Source organism: Arvicanthis niloticus, chromosome 1 (genome assembly GCF_011762505.2).
Source record: "Arvicanthis niloticus isolate mArvNil1 chromosome 1, mArvNil1.pat.X, whole genome shotgun sequence".
NCBI classification, from domain to species: Eukaryota; Metazoa; Chordata; class Mammalia; order Rodentia; family Muridae; genus Arvicanthis; species Arvicanthis niloticus.
Window position 1 is genome coordinate 91354650 of NC_047658.1, and position 25752 is coordinate 91380401.

General features: G+C 38.8%; 1 protein-coding gene across 1 annotated transcript in view; it reads left to right on the forward strand.

Moving 5' to 3' along the window:
• Nucleotides 1-25752, forward strand: part of Hs3st4 (heparan sulfate-glucosamine 3-sulfotransferase 4) — a 382005-nt gene that overhangs the window by 100949 nt on the left and 255304 nt on the right. The window lies entirely within an intron of this gene.

Below are 25752 nucleotides of genomic sequence, written 5' to 3' on the forward strand. Positions count from 1 at the left end.
GATAGTTTTATTTCTTCCTGCTTCATTTATATAACGTTTAGTGCCTTTTTGTCTTTCCCTATTTCAGTGGCAAAATCACTAGCACTGTATTGAACCAGAGTAGAGAGAGTGAAGAGCCTTGACTTGTTTTGTATACCAGTGAGAAAGCTCATATTCTCCTACCAGGAAGTAAGAAAATGGCTATAGGTTTTTTGGTAGGTCATCATTATCGGGCCAATTTGAGTATGACTATTCCTAACTTGCCAAAAGTTAGTCATTAATAATGCAGTGTTTTGTTGCATTGTTCAGCTATATTGATCTTTGTTAATCTGTTGCTATGATATATTGCATTAATTTTTTTAAAAGATTGTCATTGTGCAATAGGTTGTTTTTTTTTTACAAACCGACAAGAAAGCCTCTCATTCCCGAAGACAACATCAGAACAACTCATTGAACATGGAGAGGTAGAGCTGGTGCCTTCAGTGAACCTTTGCTCCCATGTTTTAGTGTCTCAGACATGGGAAAGTACTCTGTAGGCTACCAAAGGAGAAACGTAAACAACGACACAACCATAAAATCCTTTGAGTTACAATCTCTCCTGCCTGCAAAATATACCATGGCAGTGGTGACAGGTAGCTTGTGGGAGTAACCCAGCAATGTCTTATTTATCTTAAGGCCCACACCTTGAGATTGAACCCATGTCTGTCAGTGCTAAGGTGACCAAAAATCAGAGACGATGTAGTTCAGAAACCTAGAGTATAACCAAATATTACTTGTCTAAAACAAAACACAAAAACAATGACTCCTAATATTATTTGGCTATATTCATAGATTGATGCCTTATTTAGCCATCATCAAAGAGACTCTTTCCTGCAGCTGATGTGAACAAATACAGAGACACACAACCAGTCATTATGCAGGAACATATAGCTCTAAACAAGCTCCATCAAATTCCTCTCATCAGAACTCAGGGAATCCCTCAGAAGAAGAGAAAGGGGTTGGAGAGACAGAGGGATGGAAGATACCAAAAGAACAAGGGCCTATAAAACAACTGAGCAAAGCTCATATGAACTCACAGAGACTGAAGCAGCAATCAGAGGATCTACACATATGTACCCTGCATATAAACTTTTGCTCTTAGTTTAGAACACTTATGGGATTCCTGAATGTGTGAGTCAGTGGGTCTCTGATTCTTGTACCTGATCTTAGAACTTTTTTATTTTTCTGTGAGCTTATCTTGATAAACTTTGATTTGATGGTTTTTGTTTTAATTTATTAAATTTTATTTTGTTATGTTTTGTTGTCATTTCTTAGAAGTCTGCTCTTTTCTTATGTAAGGCAAAAAGGGGGTCCTGTAGATGGGAGAGGACGTATGGAGGAACAAGGAGGAGTGAGGAAGATGAACTTGTATTCAGATTATATCATATAGAAAAAGAATCTCTGTTATAAAAGGGAAAATTTTAAAAATAATAAAAATATTTAGGAATTTGAGGGAAAAAAACCAGTCATTGTGTACCTGAAATAAATCCTACTTGGTCATGATTTAAAATTCTTTTTTGTACAATGTTGGATTTACTGAACTTTAACATCTGTATTCATGTGAGATATTTCACTCTTTTCTCTCTTGTACTAATATCATGTAGCTTTTGTATGACAATGATGATTTCATAAAATGATTTAAGAAATTTCTCTCTGTTTCTTCTCTTGATAAACCCTCATTTTTAAAAAGACATGCTATTTTATTGATGTTTATTCTGATTGAAGTGTATGCTAGAAATCTCCAGTGAAACTATCTGAGTCCAGAGATTTTTCTTTGGGGCAATGTTGAAACTCAGAGCTCAAGCTCTTTGTTGGTTTAGAACATTCAGATTTTTTTCTGCTTCTTGTTGAGGGAGTGCCTCTTTCTTGTACATACACTGTTGAATTCATAAGCATAGATCCCATGGTGGCCTTTTTCCCCCCTAGTCTCATGACTCTAGTATTTAGAATAACATTTCTAGGCTCTTTCCATTTCTGGAACAGAACAGCAATAAACAAGAATGAGCACAGATCTCTGTAGCTGGAGACAGAGTCCTTTAGATATATGCACAAGAATGTTGTAGCAGATCCTGTGATAGATTTCTTTCCAGGTTTTTTAGAGACGTCCACTCTGACTTCTGAGGCTACACCTGTGTGCCTCTCACCAGCAGGGAATGTGTGCTCTTATTCTCCTATGTCCTTGTCAATTGTCATCATGATTTTGTCCTTGCCATCCTGACTGGGGTAAGATGAAGAAGTATCAATAGTTTTAATTTGCAATTCCCCGATAGATAAGGATGTTACACATTTAAAAAGTATTTTTTCTGTTGAGAGCGCTGTAGTTTCATGACTGAATTTTCAACTGAGTTGTTTAGTAGTTTGAGCTCTATATGTTTTAGACACTAATTCTTTTTCAGATGTATAGCTGATAAAGTCGTTTGCCCCTGTTCTGTAGACTACCACTTGACATGATGGTAGTATCCCTTGCTCTAAGGAAGGTTTTTAGCTTCCTGAGGTCCCATTTGTCAGTTGTTGGTTTCAGTGCCCATGTTACTCAAGTGCTACAGCAGAAAGCTTTTTCCTTTGCTTAGAAGCTAAAGCTTATCATTGGCTTCTTCCTATAACTGTTAATATCTTCTTTAAGTTATCTCTTTAAATTTTTTATTGGACAAATTCTTCATTTTTCTTGATTAGATTCATTTGTTCCAGGGTATTTTCTATTGTGGATGAATTTGCTTAGTTGATTTCTTTCTTTGGATGTTTGTTTTTGGTGTACAAGAAGGCTCTTGTTTGTTTTATGTAAAGTGTACATCTTGCGACTTTGATGAATGTGTCTATAAGAGTTTTCTTGTGGAGTCCTTGGGGCCTTTGTGTTTAGAATCATGTCATATGCAAACATGGATATCCTTTCCACTTTTTCTTCCTTTCCTTTATCTCCTTCACTTATTTTTCTAGCTATGACTTCACATTTATACTGAATAGGAATAGAGTGAGTGAACATATTTGTTTTATTCCTGATTTTAGTAGAAATGCTTTTGAGATTTTTGAGCATAATGTTGGCTGTAGGCTTGCTGTATATTGTCCTTATTAGGTTGAAATATGTCCCCTGTATCCTTATGTTCTGCAAGGCTTTTATGAAAAGATATTGTATCTTGTCAAAACCCTTTTCTACATCTAATGAAATGATCATGTGGTTTATAAACCTGAGTCTGTTTATGTGTTATATTCCATTTATTGATTTATATGTGTTGAACCTACCTGCATCTCTGGGATAAAGTTGACTTGATAATGGTTGATTTTTTTAAAATGCATTCTTGAATTCAGTTTTCAAGCATTTTACTCAGAATTTTTATATGTATGCTCATCACACAGAGTGGCTTATAATTTTCTTATGCTTTTGCCTTTATTTGGTTATAGTATCAGTGTAATATTAGCTTCATAAAAAGAATTTGGAACCATTTTTTCAGCTTTTATTTTGTGGAATAGTCGAAGAAACATTACTTTTAGTGTTTTGTTTTTTGTTTTGTTTTGTATTTTTTGTTTGTTTTTTATAATTTGGTATAAATCTTCAGTAGATTCCCCTGCGCCTACCTTTTTTTTTTTTTTTTTGGACTGGGAGTTCTTTGTTTTATTTTGTTTTTAATTGCTCTATCCGTTTCATTGCTTATGAAGAGGTTGTTTATGGTATTAATATCTTCTTTTTCATTTTGTAGGTATGCTGCCTAGTTTTATATCAACTTGACACAAGACAGTTATCTGAAAAGAGGGAACCTCAAATGAAAAAAATGTCTCTATAAGATCTATATGTAGGGCATTTTCTTGCTTAGTGATTGATAGGGGAGGACCCAGCCCATTGTGTGAGGTCCCATACCTGAGCTGGTGGTCCAAGGTTCTATAAGAAAGCAGGCTGAGCAAGCCAGTGGGAGCAAGCCAGTAAGCAGCACCCCTCCATGGCCTCTGCATCAGTGTCTGTCTCCAGGTTCTTGCCCTGTTTGAGTTCCTGCCCTGAATTTTTTCAATGATGGACTAAGTAAGATATGGAATTTGTAAGCCTATCTATCCCAATTTGCTTTTTGTTCATGGTGTTTTGTTGCAGCTATAGAAACTTCAGTAGGACAGTGGGTTATATACATTAAGAAACCAATCTATTTGTTACAATTTTTTTCAGCTTGATGTAATAAATGTCTTAGAAAGATTTCTCTCAACCCTTTGGATTTTATTGATAACTTTTGCAATGTCTTCTGTCTCATCTCTAGTTTTATTAATTTTGACCTTTTCACTTTTATTTTTGGTCCATTTGGCTAAAAGTTTATTAATCTTTTCAAAGAACCAACTCCTTTCACTTGTTCTTTCTGTTTTCTATTCTTTTCTTATTATTTTTTTTCATTTCTGTTTTGTTTCTGATTTTGATGCTATCTTCTGGTCTACTGATTTTGTGTATCATTTGTTCTTGTTTTCTGAGAACTTCATAGGCATCTTAGCTATTAATCTGAAATCTTTCAATAAATTTTTTGATATAGGCATGTAGCTCTAAAGAAATCCCTTGTAGGATTGCTATTATTGTTTCCTGTAGATTTTGATGTGTTGTGTTTTTATTTTCACTCAGTTCTGGGAATTTTTAAATTTCCTTCTTATTTATTTAATTTTTGGTTTAATTATCATTCAAAAGTCTTTTTAGTCTCCATGAGTTTATGAACTTTCTGTAGATCTATTCCTGGTGGTATTGGTTTCTAGCTTAATTCCTTTGCATTCAAAGGGAATGGAGAATGTTATTTTAATTTTCCTAAGTTTGTTGAGATTTACTTTGTGTTCTAATATATGGTGAATTTTGGCAAAAGTTCCAGGAGCTGCTGAGGAGAAATGTGCAATCTGTGTTTGCATGGAAAGTTCCTCTGATTTATGATGTCATTAAACTTCAGTGTTTCTGTTTGATGTTTGTTAGGATGATCTGACTATTGGTGAGAATGGAGTACGGAAGTCTCCCACTGTTTATGTTTTGGGGTTAGTCTGTGGTTTTAGAGCTAATATTTATTTTATGAAACCTGATACTCGTGTCTTTGATTTGTAAATGTTTAGATTTGTAATATCCTCTTGATGAATTGTTTCTATAACAAGTATGGAGTAAGATTCCTTTTCCTTATTAGATTTAGTTTGAAGGCCACTTTATTTCAAATTTTGGAAAAGCTACACCAAGTTGTTTTTTACTTCAATTTGTCTTGATGTGTATTGTTAAAAATAGGTATAATTTTTAGAGGTAGCAAAAAGGTATGTCTTGCTTTTTTAATTTAATCTGGTAGACTGTGTATCTTTATTGGGGAATCCACTAATAGTAAGAGTAGTAAGAGTTTTTATTGAAAGTTGTATATTAATTCCTGTCCTGTTGTTGATTTTATGATGCTTTGATTGATTTTTCTGCTATTGTTTATTTTTCCCCTGTGATCTTTTTGCTTTTTTTTTTCTTTACACCAAAGTATTCCTTCCAGTATATTCTGTACAGCTGGCTTGGAAGTCATAAATTCCTTTAGCATACAGTTTTTGAGTGAGGGGGTGGGTGGGAAGGGTGGAGGACAGGGTCTATTTGGTATTAGATAACAACTTGGTGTGCTCCTTTCTGGGAAAGACTATTTCTTTTGCTCTTATCATTCCTTAGTTGCTTATAGTTCTTTGTTTAGGGCTGAATCTCCTGGGATCCCCACATCCATGTTAGCATGTCTGTTGGTTTTATGCTTGCTCAGGTGATGTGTAGGCAGATAGGTTGATGAGACTTTGTGGGTGTACCATCGGGTATTTCTGGGAAACACAATCTGACATCAGTCTCCCTGTACCTATGGCTCTTACAATCTTTCCTCCTCTTCAACAAGGATCCCCTAGCCTTAGGTGTGGGAGTTATATGTAGATGCATCAGTTATGACTAGGCTCCACAACTCTGCATTTTGATTGATTGTGGTTTTCTGTGATAGTCTCCAGCTATAGCACATAAAAGTTTCCTTGATGAGGGGGTGAGGGTTACAATTACGTGTGGGTGTAAGAATAAATACTTAAATGTAGTTAGGGGGTACAATAACTTAGTAAAGTGGTGGTTGTAGCTTCACCTCTAAGATCCACGACCTCACTAGCCCTAGTTAGTTGGCTAGGTTTTCAGTCATTCTTCTGAATTATTTGTCTGGAAGTTTTGTTGGTTGTTTATTTTGAATTCCGTTATTATGGGATTAATGCTTTGTGAAAGGGACATCTTGTCTTGGATTTTCATGCTCTTTTGTTTCTGGCTGGGACTTTTGCCTCTGAAGTCGTTTGTTGATTGGGTTCTTGTTCTCTATCTTTCCTCTTTTCCTCCTTCAATGTTTTTTCTTTTCAATGGAGGAATTTACCTAGTTCAGAGGACTAGTCTTAGGACAAGTGAGAAGTTTATTCCCCTCTTGGGGCATGGTGTAAGAAGTTTTTTGGGGACATAGGTATGTGGACCTAAGGAGAGGAAACTGGGATTCCCATTTGCTGCAGGAGGATAAAGTAGGCTGGGCTCTTAGATTAGAATCTCTTAGATCAGAAGGTATAGGGTATAACTTAGATAGTCCTCCTCATTTTTAAAGTTAAAAAAACCCACAGTGCTGGACAAATTCCCCATCAGCTCCATATTAACTGCACTTTATGTAGTTTGAAATGTTTTACTTTCATTATTATTTAAGTGTGGGGGGATTATTTTAATTTTCTTAAAATTTTTTTTTCTTGAATCCATGAATCATTTAGAAATTTGATGTTTGATTCCACTGTTTAAGTTCTTCCTTTTACTGAGATTTAGTTTAAATTCATTGTGGTCAAAGGAAATAGTTCATATAATTCTGTTTTAAAAAATTATTTATTCATTCACTTTACATCTCAATATCAGTCCTCCTCCTCCTAGACCCCCCTCATACAGCTCCTCCCCCATTCCTGCCCCCCTTCTCTTTTGAGAAGGGGGAGCCCCTCCCATATCAACTCCCCACCCTGGCACATCAAGTTATTGCAGAAATAGGCCAATCCTCTCCCACTGAGGTCAGACAAGGCAGCACACTTATGGGCATGGGATCCACAGGCAGACAGCAAGTTCAGGGACAGCCGCCACTCCAGTTGTTGGGGGACCTACATAAAGACCAAGCTACACATCTACTACCTATGTGTGTGTGGAGGGGTCTAGCCCATGCTCTCTCTTTGGTTGGTGGTTCAGTCTCTGAGACCCCCCCCCAAGGGTCCAGGTTAGTTGACTCTTTTGGTCTTCAGTCCCTATCCTCTTTGGGTCCCTCAATTATTCACATGACTCTTCCACAAGACTCCCACAGCTCTATCTAATGTTTGTCTATGGGTCTCTGAATCTCTTTCCATTGGTTGCTGGGTGTTGCCTTTCAGAAAGACAATTATGCTAGGCTCTTTTCTGCAAGCATGGCAGAGTGTCATTAATGCTGTCAGAGACTGGTTCTTGCCCATGGGATGATCTCAGTTCTGGCTAGTCATTAGTTTGCCATTCCCTCTGTCTCTGCTCTTTATCCCTACATATCTTGTAGGCAGAACACATTTTGGGTTGAAGGTTTTGTTGGTGGGTTACCTTCCTTATCCCTCCACTGGGAGTCCTGCCTGGCTATAAGAAATGTCCATTTCAGAAGCCATATCCCCCACTGCTAAGAGTCTCAGCTAGAGTTGCTCCCATAACACCCTGGGGTCTCCTCCTGTCCCTGCTCTGGCACATCCTAGCAATGTATCCATAGCTCTTTAAATTTGTTGAAGTTTATGCTACACTCCTAGACACAGTTGGCTTGATGATTGTTTAGTGGTATGTATAGTCTATGTACTGTATCGTGTTACCCATACCTGTTATACGCCAGCTGATTTTGTCTAGTAGGCAAGTCATTTGCTGAATATACTCTTAGGCTGAGCTGCAGTGTTGTCCCTGTGTAGTCTTTCTTCCAGCAGTGTCAGGTTTGCCACATTCTTTGCAGTTGCTTTATTTGGGGTGCAAACTTATGGCCATTCTTTGCTCATTAATTTTGCATTTCTAACACAGTGTCTCATATATAATGTAGGCTTTCAGGAGACATTCCTGAGTGCCCAAGGAAGTTAAAATCAAGCACGAACATCAATGAAAGATAGAACAGATCTCACTTCCTCACGCTGCGCTCGCCCCCTGGTTGTATAAATTATGCATCATATAGTTTTTAATTAAGTTTTCTTCATTCTTCATTTATTTTCTTTAGCATTGACTTGAACATTTTTATAAGAAGGAGAAAAGCTTACTAGAAAGTGCGTGGATTTTCTACGGGAGACAGAGTTTATCTTAAATATAAGCTTCATTACCAAACAGATCATTTAGTTTCTTTAATTTTCAGCTTCTTAGCTCAAAAATGAAAAGGATGACAGTCTTATTAATTAAGGAATAGTTGGTGGAAAGTGGTAAAGTCTCTGGCTTAAACAATAATAATAAATAATTATGTTATTTAACATGAAGGTTTTGAAGTAATTTCAAGTATGGTTTGAGTCCTAAGTTACTTTCATCTTGAGGGAATGAATATATCTTCCTTCCTCCCTCCCACCTTACCTGCTTTCTACTGCTGAATCTTTTCCTCCCTTCCTTCCTCCTTGGCTCTTTTTGAGGCAGAGTCTCATTGTGTCACCCAGGCTGGCCAGGAATTCATTATCTTATTTTTCTTTCCCTATGAAATTTATGTTTCTCCTCAAAGTACTATTGATACTTTGGACCAAATATCTTTTCTGTGGAACTTTCCTGTGCTTAAAAGGATGTTTAGCAGTATCCTTGGTCAATGCCAGTTGTCCCATGAGTCATGACAACCAAAAGTGTATTTAGACATTGTCAAACACCACTGGGAGATAAATTTGACCCTTGGCAAAGAATGGCTGTCCTAGAGAGTCACAATGCTAACATTAAACAAAAAACAAAGTTCTAACATCATTCCAAATGCCCATGAACAAAATGTCAAAAAACCTTTAGTGTTCACTTTCTGTGACACAGGTTCTTGTTCTTATTGGCTGTTTTATTTATGTATATTTCAAGTGTTATCCCCCTTACCAGTTTTCTTTCTGCAAACCCCTATCCCCTTTCCCCAACCCCTGCTTCTCTGAGGGTGCTCCCTCACCCACCCATCAACCTACCCACTTCTGAATCACTGCCTTAGCATTACCCTATGATCGGGCATTGAACCTCCACAGAACCAAGGGGCTCCCCTCCCATTGGTGCCAGATAAGGCAATCCTTTGCTTCATATGCAGCTGGAGCCGTAGGTCCCTCCATGTGTACTCTTTGGTTGGTGGTTTAGTCCCTGGGAGTTCTGGGGGTCCTGATTGGTTGATATTGTTATTCTTCCTATGGGGTTGTAAACCCCTTCAGCTCCTTCAGTCCTTTCCCTAATTCATCCATTGGAGTCCACAGGGTCAATCCTATGGTTGACTGTGAGCATCCACATCTGTATTGGTCAGGCTCTGGCAGACCCTCGCAGGGGACAGGTATACCAGGCTCCTGTCAGCAAGTGCTTTTTGGCATCAGCAATAGTGTCTGGGTTTGATGTCTGCAGATGGGATGGATTCCTACATGGGTCAGTCTCTGGATGGGTTTTCCTTCAGTCTCTGCTCCACTCTTTGTCCCTGCACTTCCTTTAGCCAGGAGCAATTCTGGGTTAATATTTTTGTGATGGGTGGGTGGCCCCACACCTGAACCAAGGGCCATGTCTAAACTCTAGATATGGTTTCTACAGGTTCTTTTTCCCCTTTGTAGGGTATTTTATCCATGTTGGGTCCCAGGAGCCTCTTGCTTTCCTGGTATCTGGGACTTTCTAAAGGCTACCCCTAGTTCCCCATTCCCCACTGCTACACACTTCCATTCAGTGGCACAGGTTCTTAAGAGAGCCCAGGCTATGAAATATAAATTCTTAGCCTATGTGCATTTAAATATGTGATTTATTATGTTCTGTGGGTAAAGCTACTTGTCCACTGTGGACTCTCACTTTCATTTTGGCTACAGTGAATTGGTAAATCACACTTATTATGTTGACGTGTGTCCCTTGTATCCCTAATCTCTCTAGAACTTTTATCATGAAGAATGTTTTGTCAAAGGCCTTTTCTGCACATAAGAGATGATCACATGGATTTTGTCTTTCAATATATTTTAATGGTGGATTATATGTATTGGTTTACATATGTTGAGCCATCTATGTCTCCCTGGGCTGGAGCCTACTTGATCATGGTGGGTAGATAATCTTTTTTTTAAAATGTGTTCTTGGATTCTGCTTGCAAGTATTTTATTGAGAGTTTTTGTATCTATGTTCATAATGGAATTTTGGCTGCAATTCTTTTTCTTTGTAAAGGTATTATGGTGCCTGTGACCTTGTAGAAAGAATCCGGCAGTGTCCCTTCTATTTTTATTTTGTGGAATGATTTGAGGAGTGTTGGCATTAATTCTTCATTGAAACTCAGGTAGAATTCTACACTAAAACCATCTGGCCCTGGGACATTTTTGTTTGGGGGCTTTTAATTAGTGTTTCTATTTTACTAGAGGTTACTAGTCTGTTTAAATTGTTTATTTTATCACAATTTAATTTTGTTAGGTGATATATATATATTCAACATATACATAATAAACACACACACACACACACACACACACACACACACACACACACATATATATATATATATATATATATATATATATATATATATATATATAAAAATTATCTATGACTTTTAAATTTTTTCGTGCGGTATAGTTTTTAAAAATATGTTCTTATGATTCTCTGGATATCCTGTGTCTTTTGATACTGTTCCCCTTTTTATCTCTAACTAGGTTAATTTGAAACTTCTCCTCTACATTTTAGTTAATTTGTTTAAGAATTTGTCAATTGTATTGATTTTCTCAAAGAAACAACTCTTCCTTTCATTGATTCTTTGTATTTTTTGTGTTGGTTTGTTTGTATTTTATTGATTTCATTATTGAGTTTGATTCTTTCTTGCTCTCTATTCTTTTTGCTAATTATTTTTTCTTTTTGTTCTAGAGTTTTCAGGTGTAATGTTAAGTTACTAACAATGATTATTTTCTTGGTTCATGTAACAATACATTCAGGTTGGTATAGTTTTGTAAATGACTCAACCCATAGACTGGAAAAACAATATCCTCTGTACATGTATCTGACAAAGAACCCCTGTCCATAATATTTATCAGATGCTCACATTCCTACAACCCAAACACACAGGAACATTAAAGTGGGCAGAAGTCTTGGGCAGGCATTTTGAGAGAGAAAGAGAGAGAGAGAGAGAGAGAGAGAGAGAGAGAGAGAGAGAGAGAGAGAGAGAGAGAGGAAGAGAGAGGAGAACTATACAGACATAGGAAGTAGATTAAAAACAAGTTAATAGAATTACTCACCAAGGAAACCTAAATTAAAACCACCAAGAAATCCTATGCTATCTCCTTTACAATGGTAAAAGCTATAAATTATGAAAGCAAGTGTTAGGATGTGGGGGCCACAGCCAGAGTTGGAACACTGCCTTGCTTATGGGATATGTCCAACGGCATGCTGTGTTAAAGAACTGTTTGTTAATTTCTTATAAAATTTTACCTACGTTTACCCAATGAACCAGAAATACCACTGCCAGATACTTTACTTAAGAGAAATGTGGTCTCGTATCTACAAGATGACTTCTTTAAAAATGTGCATGATAGCTTTATAAAAACCCAAACCTGAAAGCAATCCACATATTAAGATAAATGATTAAAGACTGGAGAGATGGCTCAGTGGTTAAGAACGCTGACTGCTTTTCCAGAGGTTCTGAGTCCAATCCCTAGCAACCACATGGTTTCTAGGAATTGAATTGATGAATTCTCCTGATGTGTGTCTGAAGACAGCTACAATGTATTCATATAAATAATAATAAATAAATAATATTTAAAAAGATAAATGATCAAAAAATTGTGACACATGTTCATTCGAGGAACCATTGACAGCTATATCAGAAAGGGCAGTACTACACATGATATCATGCATGAAAGGCAAAAACAGTAACCATTTTTAAATTCTCAAAAAAAAATTTAAAAGAGCATTATCCAGACAAAACTGATAATTTTTTAGTGTGATCTTGATCTTGTTTTTCTATGGTTGATAGAAGCCAGTTGTCTCTGGCAGTCAAGAAGTTGGTCTGGAAGAAACACAAAGGAATTTCTAAGGCAATGGCTTTGCTTTATAACTTGTTTTTTTTTTTTTTTTTTTTTTTGTGGAAGTAACTCCTAAGTACATGGTTGTCAAAACCTATCATGCTAAATGTATAATGGCTTTGTCTTTTATTATATGGAAACTATACAGCAGTAAAATTCATTACAGAATAGAGTAGAAAATTAAATAAGAAAGGTAAAGACAGAAAATTACTTATGCTGCAGAGCCATTTCATAGAGATAAACTTAGATCTGGGTCACCTGTTCACATATCTGGGAAGTGTTAAAGCATGTGTCCAGGAGCTGTACCCTGACCACAGTGTGGTCCCATCTTTCTAGTATCTACTGTTGCCACGTTGTAGTAACATAAGGAAAGTCTGTTGGCAATGCAAGGATTTCTAGTAAACACTGGTGTAGTTAGACCTTACCCAGTCCATAGAGTTATACATTCACTATGCCATGCAAAATACAGAGGAATAGCCTTTTGTTAGAGTGGGTTCAAGGTCTGAGCTTTGCATAGTTTATTCTCAGGAATAGTTCATTTGTTCTGTGAGTGAAATGTCCTGGGAACATTTACACCTCAAGGACCTCCTTGATTAAACCTGATAATGTGAGTTCCATGACATCTATGCAGTTTTGAGACCCCATCCACAGGTGGTTAAAAGAATGTCTGAACTGTGTGGACGAGGAAGCAAGAAACATGACCTCCTGCTGATGAAGGGGGAGAAGTGTCTCATGATCTTTCTGGCCAGGACATTCTGTTTTCTGCTTTTAAACACGTCTACATGCTCTCCATCATGAAATATTGAGTTCTGTCCAAGAAGGATGGTACAAGACATTATAGGTCCTCGCATGTACAATTCTGATGACTGTGTATAATCAGAAATGAAAGTACCACTTAAATACAAATGAACATGGGATCACATGAACATTGAATGTGCACCATAGATATATGGGGTTAGTTAAAACTTCATCTTCATCATTTTCTTGATCAAAAAGACTGTGTGTGTGTGTATATGAAGACTTTGACATCTTTGTAGGCCGATTTGTCTCACCCCAGCCCTGTAGCTCTTCTCCTTGCCTTCTCTCAAACTCTAGACTCATGCTCTTCCCCTTACTCTTTGAATTTGCCAATCTGATCTTCTGAGCCATTTAATCCAGGGTCCATTTTCATAAAAAAAGTTTAATATTACTTAAAATGTGAAGCACAGATATAATATGACCAGTACATATGCAGAATTAAAAAGTCAATATAACACCCTAATTACAATATAAGGAGGAAAAAAAGAAAGGAATTAATTTTAAAATGTTATCCATATGTGCATATAGACACACCAATCTGCAATACTTGGCCATGACCAGAGCAAAAAGCTAAACATGGGCCTGTGATGTACTAACTTCTTAAGTCTTACCCCCAGCTTTACATGGCATGGCACTTCAGTGTTATGAACCACTACTTTGAGTGAACATTTCCCTCAATTTAGCAAGCTACATGCCTTCATTCTGAACTTGCTTGTATTCCTTCTAAAGTTCCTAGGTACCAAAGGTCAGACAAGAACTCTCCTTTTACCCTATGCAGAAACTCCTATTTAATCTACTTACTCCCGACAGGGTTGATATCTTTGACCATCTGAAGCCTCAGGATTTCCCCAGACACTTGGTTTGCCCTGGCTGTATTATTTTCTTTTCAGCTGATGTCTAGTCTAGTTAATGTCACTCATTATCTGTGTCCTTGGCAGAATTACAAGACTTCAAGTTGACTTGGGAGTTGCCTTATGACTTAATGTTTGAAGAAGCAAAACTGAATCACAAAGTTTATTGAAATTAGTGCTGCTGGTGTCTTAGTTTCTTAGTTTTCTAGGAACTTTCTAGGCAAGTCTTCTAAATTTATGCCTCAGTTTCCTCAAGTGCAAATATGGGTAATCACACAACCTACAGAGCTCCTGAAGGAATAAAATGAAAAATGCATGCTATGAAAAAAAAAGGCAGTTTGAAAACTGCTTTGCAAAGTGGCACACACTAAGTGCTTTGTTTATTAAACTGCAATTTCAAAATGTGAATCTCCAAATTCCTGGGGCAGACTAGTACAGAACATGACTATACTTTTAATAAAAGGTCATATGGTAAACATTTCAGCCTTTGGGGGTTGTGTTATCTCCACTGCTGCCTCTCACTCTATTGCACTATTGAGGAAAAAGCAGCCATTGAATGCATGTAAATTAATGGGCATATCTGTGCTTCCATAAAATTTTATTTGCAGGTTTGAGAAGGTAGCTCAGTGATACAGCACATGTCCAGCATGTGAGAGGTCCTTGGTTCAATTCATAGTACCACAACAGGTTGCAGCAATACACAGTGGGTCATATTTGGCCCACTCCTGTGCTAGGGGTGAAGCAGCAGAAAAAAAGGTTGTCCTAGAAAAGAGGCGATGGTACCCAGCAGCCAGAAGCTTGGTGATACCCAGCAGCCAGAAGTTTGGTGATACCCAGCAGCCAGAAGCTTGAGCCCTGCGCCCTTGCATTGTTCTTTTTTTTTTGATAGAAACAGGATTTTTTTTTTTTTTACAATCTGTCCCACCCAACATTTTCTTTTCTTCTATTGACATACATTAAATAAGTATTTTAGGTAATTAGCTGTATTTATACAGCTTCATTTTTACTGGATGTTAGATATTTCTCAGATATGGTGAACCATGCCTTACTTAGCTGTGTTTCTAGTATAGAGATGCAGACAGAGCTATTATCACTGTGGTTTATAATTTTATATCTATGACACTATCTACTTATGCTCTTTCCTTATCAGGTTGCATGGTCTGTGAAGGCAAGAAACAAGATATGTATCATGGACCTAGAACTTAGAAGTGATAAAACTCCCATCTTCACACTGGCGGTCATCATCTCAAGGTTGTCAGTGCACCTGTTGTAGCCCAGCTTCCTTTACAAGTAAACATGGACCTGGGGAAGGTGTTTTGTGTTACACATGGTGTAACACTTGTTAAAGACTTTGAAAGATGTAAAGCTAATGATGTTTGAGGTATGAGCTGTGTGGTGGGAAATTTTCAATCTCTCTAAATTCAAACTTTAAACTTAATCCCTAGTGTGATGGTGTCAGGGGTGATTGGGTGATAGGAGGCTCCTCAGGAGTTTAGTGTCCTTTTAGGGATAGATCAGACCAGCATTCACCTGTGATGTGAGGATACAGCTAAAAGGCCCCATCTGTAAGCCCAGAAATTGTCCCTCTCCAGACACAGACCCTTGGCACCTTGATCTTGGGATGCTCAGCTCTAATCTGCAGCAAGTAAGTTTCTGTGACTGACAATCTTCTCTGCTTGTGAATTTTTAGCATCTTGAGTAGACTACAATACTCTAAGTGTCTAATTGTCACCAAAGTGAAACAATCCTCTTTAATACATTCTTTGTGTTCTTATTGTCCAAAAAGGACCAGTGTTGGATTATCATGAGTCAGGACTAAATGGAATATCTATGAAGATCTTTAATGAAGAACTGGGAACATTAGAAAACACATAGGTGCTTTTTCCTTTTTCAGTGCTAAAGATCATCCCAAGAGCTGCTGGGTGTTCTTTTAGGGATGTTATAGCTAAAAAACAGCAGGAGAGCAGGTCTGTAGGTGGTATCCTTAGAGAACACCCAGAAGCCTGGAACCACAATAGACATACCTTGTCTATTGTGAAAAGACTATGACTTGTACATACATGCATGTGATATTATTATGTAATTACCAATCTATTGCATTTTGAGCCAAGTTTGCTCAACAGCTGTCCCAAGCCATAGTTGTCCCAGTCTCATTGCAGCCCTGTGCAGTTTATATTGACATATATCTGGCTTGCAGAGAGACAGCTTTATATTAAGAACAGTGCATTCAGAGGCCACTTTTTTTCCTGAAAGGTATGGTCTTTTTTCCTCTTAATTCAGGAGGTGTGTTGAGCCCATTTCTGCCTGCAAAAATGAATGGCCTATCAGTTTTGTGCTGGTGGCTCTAGGGCCATCAATCCATGGAATCCAGCAATCACTCACTGACTGTGGCCCTAGATGAAATTTCAACTCCACTAGACACATGCTCTGGGGATGCTCTGGAGGAAGTGATTTGTCATTCATAAGACAAAGACTCTTTAATAATGGGAGAGATGTCTTTCAGAAACATCATGGGTGGCTGTTTGTAGGAGAAACAGATCCAGCTAATAGATTCAGCATTCACTAGTGTGTCTGATCATGGCCTAGAGGCCTAAGAAAATACCCAGGAGTAGAGGGTTAAGATGCCTGCCCCATGTTTAGATTCTTAGAAATATACTGTTCCCCTGTTACACCAGCTTGTGATGTTTTTGTGTCACAGACTGGGTAAAAAATGGGCAAATCTCTGCTGATTCCTCATAGACCATCTGTGTTATGTCTAAGCCATTGACTGTGGAGAAACCTCCTTAGGGGATCTAAGAAGGTGAGACTGATCCAATGCCCAATAGCTAAGGAATTGGGCACACTAGGGGGTCTTTTGACCTTCTTTGACTGACACACTTTTATTTATCTGATTAACTTTATATTGACTTGTTTGGCATGCTGTTGAACATTAGGATTGGAAACAGTTCAGCTGAATGCAACTGATAAATAGTTAACTTCTTCAGGGTTTTTGATATATATATATATATATATATATATATATATATATATATATATATATATATCCTAGAAAGTTTTCATCACAATACAGCTATCAGCAAAGTTGAAGAAAATTAATTTTTTCTTGCCTTTAAAACTAGAAGTTATAATTATTTTTGTATGTTTTAGAAAATAATTTTTCAAATTGTATTTTTAATTTATAATTAATTTGTAGGGGACACATATGCCATGACGTATGGGTGGTGTTTAGAGAGCAATTTGTGGGGTTTGGTTCTCTCCTTCTACCATGTGGGCCCAGGAATCAAACTGGTGTTGTGAGCCTTGTCAGCAATACCTTTAAATACTGAGCCATCTTGCTGGCCCAGAAAAACAAGTGTATTATATTTTGTGCTTTTGGATTTTTAGGATATCTTTTTGTGATGCTGAATATGGTCCTGAAGTTTGCATTTTTAGGGGAGTTGATAACTCTCTTCATGTGCTTTGCTGACTTTCTTCTATATACATTTTCTTCATTGACTTATAAGAACTCTTTACATAGCAATTCTTCTACCTTTGGGTCCATTTGTTTTCTATATTTCTGGGTCACCATATTTTTATGTGATATTGTCACCTTGTCTGCACACTTTACAGCTGCTTTGAGTGAGGCACTTACAGCTGAGTCCCTTTGTGACATTAAGACTGATGTGTCCCTTGCTCAGTGCTTCTGAAGTCTCAGAGAGACCATCTTTATAGATTCCTGGTTTTGGTTTTATGCCCTCTCTACATTTCTGATACATTTATGTCCAGATGCAACATTATGCTGATACTCACACAATTCCAGGTCTGAGGGTATTTCATAGTTTGAACGATTGTCTTATGTTATATTGGTGTTACCTGTGGGTTCAGAAATCAGCTTGGACCTTTGGGACATCTGCCCACTGGGTAAGTGGATGACTATAATCTAGCCCTTTTTTTATCTAGGGCAGATTATGCAACCTAGTCTGTGTTATCTCAAGGAATACATTTGTAAGTCTAGAAGATTCTTTTTATTTAGGAGTATCCTTACAACTGTATTTTCTGCTCTAGGCTTCCCTCATGACTTTGATTTTCAAAATAAAATAGTTTCAGTTTCTTATAGACAAAAGAAGACTTTGTGTATGTCACTCCATTGTTTGGATATGGCTGCTTGTCTGTCTAAAAGGCGAAGGAATATGAATGACAGGAAATATAACAGCTTATCAAACTACTCCACTTTGTTTCAATTTCCCTCTAAACAATTATATATTTTTATTTGTTGGATTAATGGCTTTAGAGAAATTTCTTCAAAGGTTACTGCTCTGTTTTTCTTATTTAAAAAAGTGCAAAAACATTAAATTCATATCAGTGTATAGAACATCAGAAAATTTGGGTAAGATGACATGTAGTTCACTTGGAAAGAGACAAGAATGGAGTAAAGTAGTGAAGAACACTGTATTGAGGTGACTATAAGTTCTTGACATGTTGCCCATATTATTTATGTTTGTGTTTTTGTGATTGATCAAATACCTGACAGAATCAACTAAAGGAGGGAAAGGTACATTTTGGCTCACAGTTTCAGGGGGTTTCAGTCCATCATGGCAGGCAAGACACTACAGAGATCATTTCATCGAAGTGGGAGCATGTAGCAGAGGTTGTTTACATGCTAGTAGAACAGTGATCAGAGAGCATTACAGGAAGTGGTTAAGGCATATATCCAGATGCAACCTGCTACCAACTAACCTTCTCGAGCCAAGTCTCACCTCTTACCTTACCCACAGATTGGCAAAATAGCACCGTCTGCCAGAGAAGAGGTGCTCAAAGCATGAGTCTGTTTGAGATACTTCAGATTCAGTGTTGGTTCTTCCTTAGTGTACCCCGAGCATCCAGGATATCTGGAACTGGACTCAGCTGGCTCTGTCCAGTGTGCTGATGGACTGAATTATGCATGCCACCTGCCTTGTTCATGTGAGTAACTGGAAGAGCTCTGCATTCTGTTGTGATGTGCTATGTCTGCCTCTTGGCTCTTGTGATGAAGGCTGGGGACTCAGAAGCTGTTTCTCTCATGATGGCCTCTGGCCTGAGGAACTGGTGACTCCTTTGTAATGTTTGCAATCACAGGTGTGCTTGCTTACAGTCATGCTCCAGGGGCAGCCTCCTCTCTATGTGCTGTCCTGAGACGGCACTTGAATTTGCCTTTTCTGCATATTCTTGTCATGTGGTGTATAGAGGTCCTGCACCTTAACAGACAAAGCCCTGTATTTATAGTGACAATTTCTGTATGTAAAACATTGGAAGCGCTGCAAATATCATCACCCATCCTGTGTTGTAGAACTTATTTCAGCCTCTTATGTGACAAGCAACTTATTTTATTCTCTTGGGGTCTCATCAACACAGCCTGTACCAGAGAGCCAGAGTGTAGGGATCAAAATAAAGATTTTAAACTCCTTTACTACCTACTGGGAAAAGAAATACTTATTTCCTATTTTTTACCTGAACAATCTGTGACATGCTCTTATCTTTATATGCATGTCAAAAGCCCCTGTGATTGAAATTCAAGTGAGATCATGCGTGTCTGTGGTATTCCAGGCATGTGTCTAGCACTTGTAAATGGCACTCATTATGGGCAGCTCAGATAGTACCTATTTTATATTGATATATTGAGATAACCCAGAGGGGACTTGAATACTTTTTAAACACTGCTGGGAATAACCTGATGGAAGTGGGATGGCTTCAGTTAGAGGAGAGGTTTTAAGAAGGTAGAGTTAAGGGAGGTGGGAGTGAGCACACAGGTGACAGAAAGCAAGGCACACTTTTGGGATTGTAGATATTGGGTAGGAAGTTGAAAGGATGCCAGTAGCCTTTGCACGGTTCTAAAGTAGAGTGAATATGCCATTGAGAAGGAATAGGAAACAGAATGTAGGTGCATCTGGAGATATGAAGGCACCATAAAAGGCTAGAAATAGTCATTTGGGGAGTGGATATGTAGGTTGTCAGGACAGTAGCAGTACGCCTCCTGGGCAGCACCAATGGCCTAGCGAGGGCTGGCAGTCTAAATTCATAGTGATGCTACCTACCCCATATACCCTTCTGTGTAGCTCCAGGGAATGTGTATGGCAGCAGTGTAACAAAGAACTGCATATTGACTGGCTTCAGCTGTGGGAATTCACAGCTTTACCATTCTGGAAGCTAGAAAGCCAGAGCCATATGTTGACTAATTCATTTCTTCTGAGGGGTTCCATTCTTGGCTCATAGAAAACCCTCTTCCCTGTGTGTCTTCATATCCGTGTGAGGGTGTGTGTGTTCCTGTGTCATCTTTTTAATGAAGATAGCAGTCATACCATATTGGATCCTTCATTACCTCTTAGCCTTCTGACTCCAATGCAGGCACATTCTAAAGTATTTGTGAACGTCAACTCTGAATTTCAGAGAGACATAGTTCAGTGTATGACACAAAGAAAAGGGGAGGGTATGGTCAGCTAAGGGTAGGACATTTCACCTGGCAAGAGTAGCAAGGGTTTGAAGACCCCCTTTCCGGGGAGACCCTCACGCAAGTCTTGGGAAGTCATGGCCACCCAAAAACTCACAAGACACCGACTGAATCTGGATGCAAACAGCAGAGGCTTTATTCAGGAGAGTTAGCCGGCTAATGGTCAATTCGTTTGCCCACGAAGGAGCTTGAATTGACAAAGACCGGCTGGCTGAGGGGCTTTTTAAAAGGGGAAAACCATAAGCCAGGAGAGTGAGGAGGGAGTGAGGGGTTGCTAAGGAAATATAACATAAAAATAGCAGAGAACCCCAAAGGAATCCAAACTAAGTGAGTCAGGGTCATGTGGAAAACACTCTGTATACTCATACTTCTCAAAAATGTGGTCTTGTCCTGTCATTGTGACCTTGCCCTGTCATTGTGGCCTTACCCTGTCACTTGCTCAACTACTTCTCAGTTGCTCCAGACTCAGCCCTGTCCTGTCATCGTGGATACTAGTATCTCAGCACCACCTAGATGACTTGCATTCCTTTCTCCCCTTTGTGGTTTAGCCGGTTCCTGAAACCGTCCAGTCTACATTTTTAGCTTGCTTCAGAGAAAATTTTCCATGTCCTTTAAAGTGAGGCCTAAAGAAAAGCCTATATACATTTTATAAAATGATTTTTATAATTTTTCACTCTACAGGTTGAGGTGGCAACGATATCAAAAGCTTTGCTAGATTAAGGAGCATGGACTGAATGTATCCAGAGAGGGACACGAGCCTGCAAGAGTAGGAAGTAAAAGGAAGGGGAAATTCCCAGGAGCTAGTGACAAGAAGCCTAGTCCAGTAAGTGAACGGGTGGGTACACAGGTGAGGTAGAGAACAAAGGGCTGGGGATGCAGAGGGGATGACTGTATTCAGGGTTTCTCAGGTAATCAGAATACCTTTTGTGCTGTATAATTCCCATGAGAGGAGTTATCTCTTTATAAAGCAAAGACAGGCTTGCCCTTTTCAAACCTCCCAGGACATGACATCTTCCAGACAGTGATGATTTGTTGGGTTGCCTCCAATCCAGCAAAAAGCCCTGTTTGTTGGCATGCCTTTAAGTGGAAGGAAGAGATCACATAACTGAGCTAAGGAAAGCAGGACAAAAAAGATCACATATATAAACTGGGAGTTAATAAGAGATAGAGCCAGAATTGTTAAGAGGTTGGCACCAGGAACTGGAAACCCAGCAGGAATGAGACACGAGAACCCAGAATCAGAAAGCCAGTGGGATCCATGTTAGCCATGAACTCAGGCTTTTTTTCCATCTCCGTGTGGGGTCACATGCAAGTTACCTCTGGGGCCACATCCATAGTTCTAAGATGGAGCTTACTTCTTGCTTCAGAAGTACAGGATCAGCTCATCTTCCATGTGAGGCACGAGTCTTGGACTTTTCAAATCCTGGGTTCAAACAATTATCAGGGTGACTATAATTTGCACCCCAGTTTCTGTATATGGGCCAGGGGCAGCCACAGTCCTTGCTGACAGGTTGAAATAAAGCACAGCTCCCTAAATCCCTTGGAAGATTTTTTCCTTTACTGTTAAATTCCAGAATAATTAACATTAAAATGAGATCCATACCAAAAAAAAAAAATAAGTAAAAGCAAGGCTTGTTATTGTTTGACTTTGGTGTAAATCACTTTCTTTTTATTTACATTTCAGATGCTATCTTCTTTTTCCATTTCCCTTTACTAGAAAACCCCTATCCCATCCCCCATCCTCCTTTTTGCTTTTATACCATTTTAATTACATGCAAATATTAAGGTCAGTTCTAGGTTGAGGGTCTAGCAATACAATACATGCAAATAAATAGTCAAGGAACAAGCAAGATAATAAACATAAATAGTCAAAGAACAAGGAAGGCAATACACAAAGCTCCCTGAACACATTCCCATGATCACTGTTTCTAATGGCTTATCAGGATGACCAAAATATCTGAGCCTACTTCCCTGTCCTAGCCCAAAGTTATTTTCATGTCTGAAGCCTACTTCCTTGTTCTAGCCTAAAATTTAGATTCCTGCCTGAAGTTACTTCTTTGTTCTAGCCTAAGATTTAGATTCCTGCCTGAAATGACTTCTTTGTTCTAGCCTAAATTCAGATTCCTGCCTGAAGTCCACTTCCTTGTCCTTGGCCAATGTCATATTCCTGCCAAGCAGTCCATTTCCTTGTCCTTAGGCCATGTCAGATTCTTACCAAGTAGCCCCAAAAGCTCTCAGCCTCTCCCCATTTTTTCAGTTCATAAACAAGACTGAGACTGTCTTGGTCAGTCACTTTTTTACTACAGGTATTGGGTGGACTTAAAATACCAAAACCCAGTTTTTAGCATAAAAATATCAACCCTGCTGCCTTTAGTTTCCTCTCATTTTCCCTTTAGTTTTTAAACTGTTTTTAATCTGCACATTTATCTTAAGGGGAATCTGGCATGCTACAAGCCAAATTTTCTCATTTCCTCCTAACTATACACCTGTGTAAAAGTTACTGAAATAAGGAAAGTTGTTGAAAAAATGGGACTGGCACTTAGTAAAGCCATCACTTTGGCTGTGTTTCAGACTTAGAGACTTGGATTCAAGCCTTTTGTCTCTAGTTAGTTTTGTGAACTTGGACTCATAGTTAGTGTTATCGGGTATCAGTTTCTCATTCTGTAGGTGGTCTGTTTAGGTAAAAAGTATTAGAATGACATGAAATGAATTTGAAAGCACCCCTTGAACTCCCAATGTTGAGCAGGTGGGCCATGAATACCACTCTTGATTTTTGCCAGAATTCTGTATGAAGATCAAGGAGTGGCAGATTGATGAGGCTCACATGCCATCTTTATAACTGACTGAGGGGACTAAGGTTCACTGTGAGAAAGTAGGGAATCTGATTGAATCACCTTGGTACAGAGGACACTAGGTTGGGTTAAGCTTGTCCTCATGGGAACTTGACTGAAGGATGAGAGTAATTCTCTATTTTGTAGACAGCTTGCTTTGAAGAAGACAAAGGACATTGTCTCTAAATTTGGCAGCCAGGAAAATCACTTCGTTTTCTTGGGACACATAAAGAAGAGATAGGCAGAGGCAGGAGTATTCATGATACTCTTAAGTGAGCTTCCCTCAGGGAAGTGGGGGCGGGCTCAGTTGAGGAAATCAAGTTATTCCCTTACTGCTTAGAACACTGAGAAAAACTGTTAGCTGAAAACACAATCAAAACCGTTGTGAATCTTCACTCAGGGCACAGCTCACAACTGCACTGCTTTTCTTTCTCACGTCACCCTCTCTTGTCTTCTCGGCTTCTGCACAAGTTGTCATCTCGATGAAGATTGCTTGCTTGAAGTATCTCCAATGGAGGTATCATGTGTCTCCGCTTGCCCACATTGTATGCATGCAGCGTCTCTACTCTGTGGGTGGAAGAATCACCTTGTTGTCGTCGCTTTCTGTTGTTATGACTGAATACCACAAATCTGTGTCTTCCTTAAAGAGTAAAAATTGTATTCAGCTCATCGTTCTAGAGGTTCTGGTTGGAGAAGCCCTGTCTGGTGAGAAGTTTCTTGCGGCAGGATGATCTAGGAAGTTTCTGAGGCAGTGCAGAACATTGCTGTTGAGACAGAAAGAGTTTTTGAGAGCTTGCTTTGATATAAATCAAACACACCACACCACACACACACACACACAGACACACGCCAATACCATACCTAGTCACTCTCTGGCTGGACTCCCAAATGCTCAAGGCTTTCCATATAATCCAACAGAAATTTACATTTCAGCATAATTTTAGTAGAGAACATTCAACCACAGGTTTTTCCTCCCTCTGCTCCAATATTAAATTTTATGAATTAAGCACTAAAAGTTGTACATTTTTGAAACAGACATAGAGTGAATGTGGACATGTTTTCTGAAATGGTTTACACATTGACATTGTTCATTAAATAGTCACAAATGATTGGTATGCTCACAGGAACTGAATGTTTCTAGGAACACAGGTTGTTGGGTGATTCTTTAGGGGAGCTTTTTGAAATAACAGTGATACCTCAGGTGCAGACTCTAATGGACCAACATACTGACCTGCAGAGTTTTTCTTCTTAATGCCTCAGATTTGCACATCTGGCTCTCCAACCACTTCTCTGAGTTCATTCTTACTCAGTGGGAGATATGGTCTTTACATGTAGAAATGTTAGTGTCAGAAAATGGCTGCTCTGATTCCTGTACATCTACTTCCTTAGGAGATGGAACCTGACTCCTTACCTGCTGACATTAGACAATGAAACAAAGTGATGTCAGAACCCTTCCCTTCCTCTCATCCCACCCTGACTCATTTTGAACTCTTTATGTAGCCCACACTGTTCAGTTTCTTAGGTGAGACTCTCCTGCCTAAGCTTCCTGAGTTCTAGGACTGTAGGCACATACTAGGGACTACAGGCACATGCTAGGACTATAGGCACATGCCATGTCTCACTGTTTTCTTCTTTCTTTTCCTTTCAACCTTCAGCCTGTCAATAAGGTCTGTCTCCCTAGCTTTCAATGCTGGAATGGGGCTTCCTGTTTGTAGATCTACTACCTGGTAGCCAGTGAAAACCTGCCTTCATCTCTTACTCAGAGTAGTGATAACCTTAAAGATTGATTCCCATTCTACTTTCTGAAGCATGGACATCTCCCAGTATATGTGTCTTGTTTAAACAGTAACTTCCCATCTATTTTGTAATAAAAGCTAAACTCCATCTCTGTGGCTTTCAGGGACACCAGCCAACCTGGCTTATACCTGTTCTCTTTCCTCTGTGTGTTTCTGTCACCCAAACATCAACCATGACCATTCTTTCTTTAGCCTTTTGCTTTGCTGGTGTTTTGTTTACTTTGCCTTTTATCTGTGTATGTTGAGCTGTATTTCCCCTTTAAGTTTTACTTCAAGCAGAGCACTCTCTAACTACCCACCTGTGGCAGACACATCACTGTCACTCTCTGACTTTCAATCTTTATCCCTGTTTGTGTGCTTATTAGTCCTACTCACCTTGAGAGTAAATCCCACAAGAACATGGGCTCTATTTCCATGAATATTCTGATCTGGCACAGAGTGGGTGTTCAGCGACACTCTTGAGACATGAGGGAGGTTATGGTTAGAGTATTTATGACTCTTTAGTCATATGCAGTTTTCCATATTAGGACTGGTTATCAGTTACTTAGAAGTGTTTCAGTCATACCCTTTAGTCATCAGGGTTGACTGTCACACTTTAAAAATATCATGGCTAAAGGTCTTCCCTGTCAATTGACTGGAAAAGTTTGCTTTGAAAGGATCATCAGCAAAAGCAAGATCAGAAGGCCATCAGAGCAGAGGGTCCCTGGGCTGACTGAACAGCCTGGGGCCTCCTGACAAACAGCATCCCTGGGTGTCATCCAGAAGTGTGTCATCTCATTTTGATGTAACTGAAGAGCACACAATAGCTGGGAACTTTATTCTCTCTGTAATTT